The 14,190-nt window shown below is 39.8% G+C and overlaps 2 non-coding genes across 2 annotated transcripts; one reads left to right on the forward strand and one right to left on the reverse strand.

The window, feature by feature from the left end:
• Positions 1 to 1,757: 1,757 nt before the first annotated feature.
• On the reverse strand, positions 1,758 to 1,865 carry LOC112715999 (small nucleolar RNA R71). The gene has a single exon (XR_003160126.1). It is a non-coding gene; the product is annotated as a small nucleolar RNA R71 (small nucleolar RNA).
• An 11,720-nt stretch (positions 1,866 to 13,585) lies between these two features.
• On the forward strand, positions 13,586 to 13,693 carry LOC112711942 (small nucleolar RNA R71). The gene has a single exon (XR_003157634.1). It is a non-coding gene; the product is annotated as a small nucleolar RNA R71 (small nucleolar RNA).
• The last annotated feature ends 497 nt before the right edge of the window (positions 13,694 to 14,190 follow it).

The raw sequence follows: 14,190 nt of genomic DNA on the forward strand, positions 1-14,190 counted from the left end.
GCATGCGTTCTTTATGATCTTCAAGTTGTTCTTGGTAAGTCTTCTTTTTTGATCTTTATATTTTCTTGTTTTGTGTCTTTTCTTGTTTTTCATATGCATCTTTGCATTCATAGTGTCTAGGCATTGAAAATTTCTAAGTTTGGTGTCTTGCATGTTTTTCTTTTTCTCAAAAATTTTTCAAAAATAAGTTCTTGATGTTCATCATGATCTTCAAAGTGTTCTTGGTGTTCATCTTGACATTAACAGTGTTCTTGCATGCATTCTTTGTTTTGATCCAAAAAGAAAAGAGAAAAACACAAAAATGACGTTTTATTTTTTTCTCTCTCATCATTAAAAATTCAAAAATAAAAAATATATATTTCCTTTTTTCTCTCAAAATTTCAAAAATTTGAGTTGAGTTAGTAAAAAAATTTTAAAACTTAGCTATTTCTTATAAGTCAAGTCAAATTTTCAATTTTAAATATCTTATCTTTTCAAAACTTTTTCAAAAATCAAATCTTTTTCATTTTTCTTACTATTTTTCGAAAATTTTTAATTTGAATTTTAAATTCTTTTTCTTATCTTTAATTCATGATTTTCAAAGGCTTTACTAACAATTAATGTGATTGATTCAAAAATTTGAAGTTTGTTACTTTCTTGTTAAGAAAGGTTCAATATTTAAATTTTAGAGTCATATCTTTTAGTTTCTTGTTAGTCAATTAATCAATTTTAATTTTAAACATCAAATCTTTTTTCAAATAATATCTTTTTCAAAAATTTGATTTCAAAATACCTTTTCTAACTTCTTATATTTTCAAAATTTATTTTCAAATCTTTTTCAACTAACTAATTGACCTTTTGTTTGTTTCTTATCTTTTTCAAAACCACCTAACTACTTTCCTCTCTCTAATTCTCGAAAATTACCTCTCTCCTTTTCAAAATTCTTTTAATTAACTAATTGTTTCAAATTTTAATTTTTAATTTTAATTCTTTTCTTAATTTTCGAAAATCACTAACCCTTTTTCAAAATTTATTTTCGAATTTCTCCCTCTCTTACCTTCTTCTATTTATTTATATATTTACTAACACTTCTTTTCATCTCAAGAATTCGAACCTATCTTCACCCTTGTGTTTGGATTCTTACCTTTTCCTTCTTCTATTCTTTTCTTCTTCTACTAACATAAAGGAATCTCTCTACTGTGGTAAAGAGGATCCCTATTATTATTTTTTGTTCCTTTCTTTTTCATATGAGCAGGAGCAAGGACAAAAACATTCATGTTGAAGCAGATCCTGAACCTGAAAGGGCTCTGAAGAGGAAACTAAGAGAAGCTAAATTACAACAATCCAGAGACCGCCTTACAGAAATTTTCGAAAAGGATGAGGAGATGGCAGCCGAAAATAATAATGCAAGGAGGATGCTTGGTGACTATACTACACCTACTTCCAAGTTTGATGGAAGAAGCATCTCAATCCCTACCATTGGAGCGAACAATTTTGAGCTGAAACCTCAACTAGTTGCTCTAATGCAATAGAACTACAAGTTCCATAGACTTCCATCAGAAGATCCCTACCAGTTTTTAACTGAGTTCTTGCAGGTCTGTGAGACTGTTAAGACTAATGGAGTAGATCCTAAAGTCTACAGGCTCATGCTTTTCCCTTTTGCTGTAAGAGACATAGCTAGAACATGGTTGGATTCACAACCTAAAGATAGCCTGGACTCATGGAATAAGCTGGTCGCGGCCTTCTTGGCTAAGTTCTTTCCTCCTCAAAAACTGAGCAAGCTTAGAGTGGATGTTCAGACCTTCAAACAAAAAGATGGTGAATCCCTCTATGAAGCTTGGGAGAGATACAAGCAGATGACAAAAAGGTGTCCTTCTGACATGCTTTCAGAGTGGACCATTTTGGATATATTCTATTATGGTCTATCTGAGTTCTCCAAGATGTCACTGGACCATTCTGCAAGGGGATCCATTCACCTAAAGAAAACGCCTGCAAAAGCTCAAGAACTCATTGATATGGTTGCAAATAACCAGTTCATGTATACTTTTGAGAGGAATTCTGTGAGTAACGGGACGCCTCAGAGGAGGGGAGTTCTTGAAATTGATGCTCTGAATGCCATATTGGCTCAGAACAAAATGTTGACTCAGCAAGTCAATATGATTTCTCAAAGTCTGAATGGATGGCAAAATGCATCCAACAGTACTAAAGAGGCATCTTCTAAAGAAGAAGCTTATGATCCTAAGAACCCTACAATGGCAGAGGTAAATTACATGGGTGAACCTTATGGAAACACCTATAATTCATCATGGAGAAATCATCCAAATTTCTCATGGAAGGATCAACAAAAGCCTCAACAAGGCTTTAATAATGGTGGAAGAAATAGGCTCAGCAATAACAAGCCTTATCCATCATCTTCTCAGCAACAAACAGAGAATTCTGAGCAGAGCTCCTCTAACTTAGCAAACATAGTCTCTAATCTGTCTAAGGCCACTTTAAGTTTTATGAGTGAAACAAGGTCCTCCATCAGAAATTTGGAAGCACAAGTGGGCCAGCTGAGTAAGAAAGTCACTGAAACTCCTCCGAGTACTCTCCTAAGCAATACTGAAGAGAATCTAAAAAGAGAGTGCAAGGCCATTGACATAATCAACATGGTCGAACCTAGAGAGGAAGGAGAGGACGTGAATCCCAATGAGGAAGACCTCATGGGACGTCTCTCAAGCAAGAAGGAGCTCCCCATTGAGGACCCAAAAGGATCTGAAGGTCATATAGAGGCCACAGAGATTCCATTAAACCTCCTTCTGCCATTCATGAGCTCTGAAGACTATTCTTCCTCTGAAGAGGATGAAGATGTAACTGGAGAGAAAGTTGCTCAATATCTAGGAGCCATCATGAAACTGAATGCCAAGTTGTTTGGTAATGAGACTTGGGAAGGTGAACCTCCCTTGCTCATTAGTGAACTAGATACATGGGTTCAGCAAACTTTACCTCAAAAGAGACAAGATCCTGGTAAATTCTTAATACCCTGTACCATAGGCACCATGACCTTTGAGAAGGCTCTGTGTGACCTAGGGTCGGGCATAAATCTTATGCCACTCTCTATAATGGAGAAGCTGGGGATCATTGAGGTACAGCCTGCCATATTCTCATTACAAATGGCAGACAAGTCAGTAAGACAAGCTTATGGATTAGTAGAGGACGTGTTAGTAAAGGTTGAAGGCCTTTACATCCCTGCTGATTTCATAATCTTAGACACTAGGAAGGAGAAGGATGAATGCAATATCCTTGGAAGACCTTTCCTAGCCACAGCAAGAGCTGTGATAGATGTTAACAGAGGAGAATTAGCCCTTCAATTGAATGGGAACTACCTTGTATTTAAAACCCAAGGGTGTTCTTTTGTATACACGGAGAGGAAGCATGAAAAGCTTCTCTCAGTACAGAGTCAAACAAAGCCCCCACAATCAAACTCTAAGTTTGGTGTTGGGAGGCCACAGCCAAACTCCAAGTTTGGTGTTGAATCCCCACATCCAAACTCTAAGTTTGGTGTTGGGAGTCTACAATATTGACCTGCTCACCTGTGAGGCTCCATGAGAGCCCATTGTCAAGCTATTGACATTAAAGAAGCGCTCATTGGGAGGCAACCCAATTTCTATTTATCTAATTCTATTTTTATTTTTATTGTTCTTTTATGTTTTATTAGGTTCATGATCATGTGGAGTCAGAAAATAAATACTAAAATTAAAAATAGAATAAAAAACAACAGAAGAAACAGCACACCCTGGAGGAAGAGCTTACTGGCGTTTAAACGCCAGTAAGGAGCATCTGGCTGGCATTCAACGCCAGAACAGAGCATGGATCTGGCGTTGAATGCTAGAAACATGCAGCAATCTGGCGTTTAAACGCCAGGATTACACACTGAGGAAAGCTAGCGTTCAACGCCAAAAACATGCTGCAGACTGACGTTGAACGCCCAAAACAAGCATGGAACTGGCGTTTAACACCAGAAACAAGCATCAATCTGGCATTAAACGCTAGGATTGCATGCAGAGGGTGTTTTACATGCCTCATTGGTGCAGGGATGTAAATCCTTGACACCTCAGGATCTGTGGACCCCATAGGATCATCTTAGGATCTGTGGACCCCATAGGATCCCCACCTACCTCAACTCATCTTCTCTCCTCTTCACAGAATCCAATAACACTCTTCCCCAAAAACCCTTCACCAATCACCTCAATCTTTCTCTTCCCATCACCTCTTCACCACTCACATCCATCCACCCTTCCCCATAAACCCCACCTACCTTCAAAATTCAAAATCTCTTTCCCACCCAAACCCACCCTCAATGGCCGAAACCAACACATCTTTCCCTCTCCTCCATATCTTCTTCTTCTTCTTCTATTCTTTCTTCTTTTGCTCGAGAAATAACCATTTAAGCAATATTCTAAGTTTGGTTTGGTAAAAGCAAAGCTTTTTTTTTGTTTTTCCATAACCATTTATGGCACCTAAGGCCAGAGAAACCTCTAGAAAGAGGAAAAGGAAGACAAAAGCTTCCACCTCCGAGTCATGGGAGATGGAGAGATTCATCTCAAGGATCCATAGCTCAGTAGTAGAGCATTTGACTGCAAATCAAGAGATCCCTGAGATACCTCAGGGGATACATTTTCCTCCACACAACTATTGGGAGCAACTAAGGTAGGAGCACCAAAATCACTAGGGATCAAGCAACAAAGGTAAGGAAGAGACATATAGAAACTAAAAAGGACATCATTGGTCATTCAAGAAGAAGGCGCCACCATCACTAAGGTGGATTCATTCCTTGTTCTTATTTCTCTATTTTTCGATTTTATGCTATATGTTTGTCTATGTTTTGAGTCTCTACTACATGATCATTAGTATTTAGTAACTGTGTCTTAAGGCTATGAATAATTCCATAAATCATTCACCTCTATTAAATGAAAAATGTTTTAATACAAAAGAACAAGAAGTACATGAGTTTCGAATTTATCCTTGAATTTAGCTTAATTATATTGATGTGGTGATAATACTTTTTATTTTCTGAATGAATTCTTGAACAGTGCATATTTTTTATCTTGTTGTTTATGAATGTTAAAATTGTTGGCTCTTGAAAGAATGATGAACAAAGAGAAATGTTACTGATAATCTGAAAAATCATGAAATTGATTCTTGAAGCAAGAAAAAGCAGTGAAAAAGCAAAAGCTTGCGAGAAAAAAAGTGGCGGAAAAAAATAGAAAGAAAAAGAAAAAGCAAGCAGAAAAAGCCAATAGCCCTTAAAACCAAAAGGCAAGGGTAAAAAGGATCCAAGGCTTTGAAGATCAATGGATAGGAGGGCCCAAGAAAATAAAATCCAGGCCTAAGCGGCTAATTCAAGCTGTCCCTAACCATGTGCTTGTGGCATGCAGGTCCAAGTGAAAAGCTTGAGACTGAGTGGTTAAAGTCGTGATCCAAAGCAAAAAGAGTGTGCTTAAGAACTTTGGACACCTCTAATTGGGGACTTTAGCAAAGCTGAGTCACAATCTGAAAAGGTTCACCCAGTTATATGTCTGTGGCATTTATGAATCCGGTGGTAATACTGGAAGACAAAGTGCTTAGGGCCACGGCCAAGACTCATAAAAGTAGCTGTGTTCAAGAATCAACATACTTAACTAGGAGAATCAATAACACTATCTGAAATTCTAAGTTCTTATAGATGCCAATCATTCTAAACTTCAAAGGAAAAAGTCAGATGCCAAAACTGTTCAGAAGCAAAAAGCTACAAGTCCCGCTCATATAATTAAGAACTAATATTCACTGATATTTTGAGATTTATAGTATATTCTCTGCTTTTTATCCTATTTGATTTTCAGTTGCTTGGGGACAAGCAACAATTTAAGTTTGGTGTTGTGATGAGCGGATAATTTATACACTTTTTGGCATTGTTTTTAGGTAGTTTTTAGTAGGATCTAGCTGCTTTTAGGGATGTTTTCATTAGTTTTTTTTGCTAAATTCACATTTCTGGACTTTACTATGAGTTTATGTGTTTTTTTGTGATTTCAAGTATTTTCTGGCTGAAATTGAGGGACCTGAGCAAAACTCTGATAAAAGGCTGACAAAGGACTGCTGATGCTGTTGGATTCTGACCTCATTGCACTCGAAATAGATTTTCTGGAGCTACCGAAATCCAAATGGCGCGCTCTCAACGGCGTTAGAAAGTAGACATCCAGAGCTTTCCAGCAATCTAAAATAGTCCATACTTTATTCGAGATTAAAGGACGCAAACTGGCACTCAACGCCAGTTCCATGCTGCATTCTGGAGTCAAATGCCAGAAACACGTCACAAACCAGAGTTAAATGCCAAAAACATGTTACAACTTGGCGTTTAACTCCAAAATAAGCCTCTGCACGTGTAAAGCTCAAGCTCAGCCCAAGCACACACCAAGTGGGCCCCGGAAGTGGATTTCTGCATCAATTACCTATTTCTGTAAACCCTAGTAGCTAGTCTAGTATAAATAGGACATTTTACTATTGTATTAGACATCTTGGTTTTCGTCTTTTATCTTAGATCCATCCTTGGACGTTGGGTTCTTAGACTTTGGGGGCTGGCCATTCGGCCATGCCTGAACCTTGATTACTTATGTATTTTCAACCGTGAAATTTCTACACACCATAGATTAAGGGTGTGGAGCTCTGCTGTACCTCGAGTTTTAATGCAATTACTACTATTTTCTATTCAATTCATTTTATTCCTGTTCTAAGATATTCGTTGCACTTCACCATGACGAATGTGATGATCCGTGACACTCATCATCATTCTCACCTATGGACGCGTGACTGACAACCACTTCCGTTCTACCTTAGACCGAACACATATCTCTTGGATTCCTTAATCAGAATCTTCGTGGTATAAGCTAGAATTGTTGGTGGCATTCATGAGAATCCGAAAAGTCTAAACCTTGTCTATGGTATTCCGAGTAGGATTCAGGGATTGAATGACTGTGACGAGCTTCAAACTCGAGATTGTTGGGCGTGATGACAAACGCAAAAGAATCAATGGATTCTATTCCGACATGATTGAGAACCGACAGATGATTAGCTGTGCTATGACAAGAGCATTTGGACCTTTTTCCCTGAGAGGATGGGATGTAGCCATTGACAACGGTGATGCCCTACATACAGCTTGCCATGGAAAGAATTAAGAAGGATTGAAAGTAAGAGAGCAGTATGTTGTAGAGATCCAACAGGATAAAGCATCTCCATACACTTATCTGAAATTCTCACCAATGATTTACATAAGTTTTTTTATCTTTATTCTCTGTTTATTTATTATTATTATTCGAAAACTCCATAACCATTTGAATCAGCCTAACTGAGATTTACAAGATGACCATAGCTTGCTTCATACCAATAATCTCCGTGGGATCGACCCTTACTCACGTAATGTTTATTATTTAGACGACCCAGTACACTTGATGGTTAGTTGTTGGTAGCGCGAAATTGTGATCAATACTTTTCACAAATCAAATAATCCCCGATAATGAATCCAAAAACTTGGTGTTCAATACCATGGCATAAACACAACTTCGCACAACTAACCAGCAACTGTACTGGGTCATCCAAGTAATAAACCTTACGCGAGTAAGGGTCGATCCCACAGAGATTGTTGGTATGAAGCAAGCTATGGTCACCTTGTAAATCTTAGTCAGGCAAACTCAAATGGGTATGGTGATAAACGAATAAAACATAAAAATAAAGATAGAGATACTTATGTAATTCATTGGTAGGAACTTCAGATAAGCGTATGAAGATGCCTTCCCTTCTGTCTCTCTGCTTTCCTACTGTCTTCATCCAATCCTTCCTACTCTTTTCCATGGCAAGCTTAAGCAAGGGTTTCACCGTTGTCAGTGGCTACCTCCCATCCTCTCAGTAGAAATGTTCAACGCACCCTGTCACGGCACGGCTATCCATCTGTCGGTTCTCGATCAGGCCGGAATAGAATCCAGTGATTCTTTTGCGTCTGTCACTAACGCCCCGCCCTCAGGAGTTTGAAGCACGTCACAGTCATTCAATCATTGAATCCTACTCAGAATACCACAGACAAGGTTAGACCTTTCGGATTCTCTTGAATGCCGCCATCAGTTCTAGCCTATACCACGAAGATTCCGGTTAAAGAATCCAAGAGATATCCACCCAATCTATGGTAGAACGGAGGTGGTTGTCAGGCACGCGTTCATAGGTGAGAATGATGATGTGTAGAAACTCCACACCTTAATCTATGGTGTGTAGAAACTCCACCATTGAAAATACATAAGAACAAGAGTGATCATTGGCTTCGGTCCCAGAGAGGGAACCAGAAGAACCAAGATGAAAATACAATAGTATAATGTCCTACTTATAGAAAACTAGTAGCCTAGGGTGTACAGAGAGGAGTAAATGACATAAAAATCCACTTCTGGGCCCACTTGGTGTGTGCTTGGGCTGAGCATTGAAGCATTTTCGTGTGGAGACTCTTCTTGGAGTTAAACGCCAGCTTTGGTGCCAGTTTGGGCGTTTAACTCCCATTTTGGTGCCAGTTCCGGCGTTTAACGCTGGGATTTCTGAAGGTGACTTTGAACGCCGGTTTGGGCCATCAAATCTTGGGCAAAGTACGGACTATCATATATTGCTGGAAAGCCCAGGATGTCTACTTTCCAACGCCGTTGAGAGCGCGCCAATTGGGCTTCTGTAGCTCCAGAAAATCCACTTCGAGTGCAGGGAGGTCAGAATCCAACAGCATCTGCAGTCCTTTTTAGTCTCTGAATCAGATTTTTGCTCAGGTCCCTCAATTTCAGCCAGAAAATACCCGAAATCACAGAAAAACACACAAACTCATAGTAAAGTCCAGAAAAGTGAATTTTAACTAAAAACTAATAAAAATATACTAAAAACTAACTAGATCATACTAAAAACATACTAAAAACAATGCCAAAAAGCGTACAAATTATCCGCTCATCACAACACCAAACTTAAATTGTTGCTTGTCCTCAAGAAACTGAAAATCAAATAAGATAAAAAGAAGAGAATATGCAATGAATTCCAAAAACATCTATGAAGATCAGTATCAATTAGATGAGCGGGGCTTTTAGCTTTTTGCCTCTGAATAGTTTTGGCATCTCACTCTATCCTTTGAAATTCAGAATGATTGGCTTCTTTAGGAACTCAGAATCCAGATAGTGTTATTGATTCTCCTAGTTAGGTATGATGATTCTTGAACATAGCTATTTATTGAGTCTTGGCCGTGGCTCAAAGCACTCTGTCTTCCAGTATTACCACCGGATACACACATGCCACAGACACATAATTGGGTGAACCTTTTCAGATTGTGACTCAGCTTTGCTAGAGTCCCCAATTAGAGGTGTCCAGGGTTCTTAAGCACACTCTTTTTGCCTTGGATCACAACTTTATTTCTTTCTTTTTCTTTTTCTTTTCTCTTTCTCTTTTTTTTTTCTTCTTTTTTTTCGTTTTTCTCTTTCTTTCTTTTTTTGTATTCACTGCTTTTTCTTGCTTCAAGAATCATTTTTATGATTTTTCAGATCCTCAGTAACATGTCTCCTTTTTCATCATTCTTTCAAGAGCCAACATTCATGAACCACAAATTCAAAAGACATATGCACTGTTTAAGCATACATTCAGAAAACAAAAATATTGCCACCACATCAAAATAATTAAACTGTTATAAAATTCAAAATTCATGCAATTCTTTCTTTTTCAATTAAGACCATTTTTCATTTAAGAAAGGTGATAGATTCATAGGATATTCATAACTTTAAGGCATAGACACTAAGACACTAATGATCACAAGACACAAACATAGACAAACATAAGCACTAAAATTCGAAAAACAGGAAAATAAAGAACAAGGAAATTAAAGAACGGGTCCACCTTAGTGATGGCGGCTCTTTCTTCCTCTTGAAGATCCTATGGAGTGCTTGAGCTCCTCAATGTCTCTTCCTTGTCTTTGTTGCTCCTCTCTCATGATTCTTTGATCTTCTCTAATTTCATGGAGGATGATGGAGTGTTCTTGATGCTCCACCCTTAGTTGTCCCATGTTGGAACTCAATTCTCCTAGGGAGGTGTTTAGTTGCTCCCAATAGTTTTGTGGAGGAAAGTGCATCCCTTGAGGTATCTCAGGGATCTCATGATGAGTGGGGTCTCTTGTGTGCTCCATCCTCTTCTTAGTGATGGGCTTGTCCTCATCAATAGGGATGTCTCCCTCTATGTCAACTCCAACTGAATAACAGAGGTGACAAATGAGATGAGGGAAGGCTAACCTTGCCAAGGTAGAGGACTTGTCCGCCACCTTATAAAGTTCTTGAGATATAACCTCATGAACTTCTATTTCTTCTCCAATCATGATGCTATGAATCATGATGGCCCGGTCTATGGTAACTTCGGACCGGTTGCTAGTGGGAATGATTGAGCGTTGGATAAACTCCAACCATCCTCTAGCCACGGGTTTGAGGTCATGCCTTCTCAATTGAACCGGCTTCCCTCTTGAATCTCTCTTCCATTGGGTGCCCTCTTCACATATGACTGTGAAGACTTGGTCCAACCTTTGATCAAAGTTGACCCTTCTAGTGTAAGGATGTTCATCTCCTTGCATCATGGGCAAGTTGAATGCCAACCTTACATTTTCTGGACTAAAATCCAAGTATTTCCCCCGAACCATAGTAAGATAATTCTTTGGATCTGGGTTCATACTTTGATCATGGTTCTTGGTGATCCATGCATTGGCATAGAACTCTTGAACCATTAAGATTCCGACTTGTTGAATGGGGTTGGTAAGAACTTCCCAAACTCTTCTTCGGATCTCATGTCGGATCTCCGGATATTCACTCTTTTTGAGTGAGAAAGGGACCTCGGGGATCACCTTCTTCAAGGCCACAACTTCATAGAAGTGGTCTTGATGCACCCTTGAGATGAATCTCTCCATCTCCCATGACTCAGAGGTAGAAGCTTTTGCCTTCCCTTTCCTCTTTCTAGAGGTTTCTCCGGCCTTGGATGCCATAAATGGTTATGGAAAAACAAAAAGCAATGCTTTTACCACACCAAACTTAAAAGGTTTGCTCGTCCTCGAGCAAAAGAAGAAAGAAAAGAGTAGAAGAAGAAGAAATGAGGAAGAAGGGAATGGCTTTGTGTTCGGCCAAAAGGGGGAGAAGTGGTATTTAGGTTGTGTGAAAATGAAGGAGGGAAGATGGGTTTATATAGGAGTGGGGGGTGGTGATGGTTCGGCTATGTGAGTGTGGGTTTGGGAGGGAAAGTGTTTTGAATTTGAATGGTTAGGTAGGTGGGGTTTAATGAAGGATGGATGTGAGTGGTGAAGAGAAAGATGGGATTTGATAGGTGAAGGGTTTTTGGGGAAGAGGTGTTGAGGTGATTGGTGAATGGGTGAAGAAGAAGAGAGAGAGTGGTGGGGTAGGTGGGGATCCTGTGGGGTCCACAGATCCTGAGGTGTCAAGGAAAAGTCATCCCTGCACCAAATGGCAAGCAAAATCTCGTTTTGTGCCAATTCTGGCGTTAAACGCCGGGCTGGTGCCCATTTCTGGCGTTTAACGCCAGCTTCTTGCCCTTTTCTGGCGTTTAACGCCAGTCTGGTGCCCCTTTCTGGCGTTAAACGCCCAGAATGGTGCCAGACTGGGCGTTAAACGCCCAACAGCTAGCCTCACTGGCGTTTAAACGCCAGTACGCTCTCCTCCAGGGTGTGCTGTTTTTCTTTCTGTTTTTCATTCTGTTTTTGCTTTTTTCATTGATTTTGTGACTTCTTATGATCATCAACCTACAAAAAATATAAAATAACAAAGAAAAATAGATAAAACATAACATTGGGTTGCCTCCCAACAAGCGCTTCTTTAATGTCAGTAGCTTGACAGAGGACTCTCATGGAGCCTCACAGATACTCAGAGCAATGTTGGAACCTCCCAACACCAAACTTAGAGTTTGAATGTGGGGGTTCAACACCAAACTTAGAATTTGGTTGTGGCCTCCCAACACCAAACTTAGAGTTTGACTGTGGGGGCTCTATTTGGCTCTGTTTTGAGAGAAGCTCTTCATGCTTCCTCTCCATGATGACAGAGGGATATCCTTGAGCCTTAAACACTAAGGATTCTTCATTCACTTGAATGATCAACTCTCCTCTATCAACATCAATCACAGCCTTTGCTGTGGCTAGGAAGGGTCTGCCAAGGATGATAGATTCATCCATGCACTTCCCAGTCTCTAGGACTATAAAATCAGCAGGGATGTAATGGTCTTCAACGTTTACCAGAACATCCTCTACAAGTCCATAGGCTTGTTTTCTTGAATTGTCTGCCATCTCTAGTGAGATTTTTGCAGCTTGCACCTCAAAGATCCCTAACTTCTCCATTACAGAGAGGGGCATGAGGTTTACACTTGACCCTAAGTCACACAAGGCCATCTTGAAGGTCATGGTGCCTATGGTACAAGGTATTGAAAACTTCCCAGGATCCTGTCTCTTTTGAGGCAGTTTCTGCCTAGACAAGTCATCCAGTTCTTTGGTGAGCAAAGGGGGTTCATCCTCCCAAGTCTCATTTCCAAATAACTTGTCATTTAGCTTCATGATTGCTCCAAGGTATTTAGCAACTTGCTCTTCAGTGACATACTCATCCTCTTCAGAGGAAGAATACTCATCAGAGCTCATGAATGGCAGAAGTAAGTCCAATGGAATTTCTATGGTCTCATTTTGAGCCTCAGATTCCCATGGTTCCTCTTGGGGGAACTCATTGGAGGCCAGTGGACGTCCATTGAGGTCTTCCTCAGTGGCGTTCACCGCCTCTCCTTCCTCCCAAAATTCGGCCATGTTGATGGCCTTGCACTCTCCTTTTGGATTTTCTTCTGTATTGCTTGGAAGAGTACTAGGAGGGAGTTCAGTAATTTTCTTGCTCAGCTGACCCACTTGTGCCTCCAAGTTTCTAATGGAGGACCTTGTTTCAGTGATGAAACTTTGAGTGGTTTTGATTAGATCAGAGACCATGGTTGCTAAGTCAGAGGTATTCTGCTTAGAACTCTCTGTCTGTTGCTGAGAAGATGATGGAAAAGGCTTGCTATTGCTAAACCTGTTTCTTCCACCATTATTATTGTTGAAACCTTGTTGAGGTCTCTGTTGATCCTTCCATGAGAAATTTGGATGATTTCTCCATGAAGGATTATAGGTGTTTCCATAGGGTTCTCCCATGTAATTCACCTCTTCCATTGAAGGGTTCTCAGGATCATAAGCTTCTTCCTCAGATGAGGCTTCTTTAGTACTGCTTGGTGCATTTTGCATTCCAGACAGACTTTGAGAAATCATATTGACTTGTTGAGTCAATATTTTGTTCTGAGCCAATATGACATTCAGAGTGTCAATCTCAAGAACTCCTTTCTTCTGACTAGTCCCATTGTTCACAGGATTTCTTTCAGAAGTGTACATGAATTGGTTATTTGCAACCATTTCAATCAGCTCTTGAGCTTCTGTAGGCGTCTTCTTCAGATGAAGAGATCCTCCAGCAGAGCTATCCAAAGACATCTTGGACAGTTCAAAGAGACCATCATAGAAAATACCTATGATGCTCCATTCAGAAAGCATATCAGAAGGACACTTTCTGATTAATTGTTTGTATCTTTCCCAAGCTTCATAGAGGGACTCTCCTTCCTTCTGTCTGAAGGTTTGGACTTCCACTCTAAGCTTACTCAATTTTTGAGGTGGAAAGAACTTTGCCAAGAAGGCATTGACTAGCTTTTCCCAAGAGTCCAGGCTTTCTTTAGGTTGAGAGTCCAACCATGTCCTAGCTCTGTCTCTTACAGCAAAAGGGAATAGCATAAGTCTGTAGACCTCAGGGTCAACCCCATTAGTCTTGACAGTGTCACAGATTTGCAAGAACTCAGCTAAAAACTGATGAGGATCTTCCAATGGAAGCCCATGGAACTTGCAATTCTGTTGCATTAGAGAAACTAATTGAGGCTTAAGCTCAAAGTTGTTTGCTCCAATGGCAGGGATAGAGATGCTTCTCCCATAGAAGTCGGGAGTAGGTGCAGTAAAGTCACCCAGCACCTTCCTTGCATTGTTGGCATTGTTGTTGTTTTCGGCTGCCATGGGTTCTTCTTCTTTGAAGATTTCTGTTAGGTCCTCTACAGAGAGTTGTGCCTTGGCTTCTCTTAGCTTTCGCTTCAAGGTCCTTTCAAGTT

This window comes from Arachis hypogaea, chromosome 1 (genome assembly GCF_003086295.3).
Source record: "Arachis hypogaea cultivar Tifrunner chromosome 1, arahy.Tifrunner.gnm2.J5K5, whole genome shotgun sequence".
Lineage (NCBI taxonomy): Eukaryota > Viridiplantae > Streptophyta > Magnoliopsida > Fabales > Fabaceae > Arachis > Arachis hypogaea.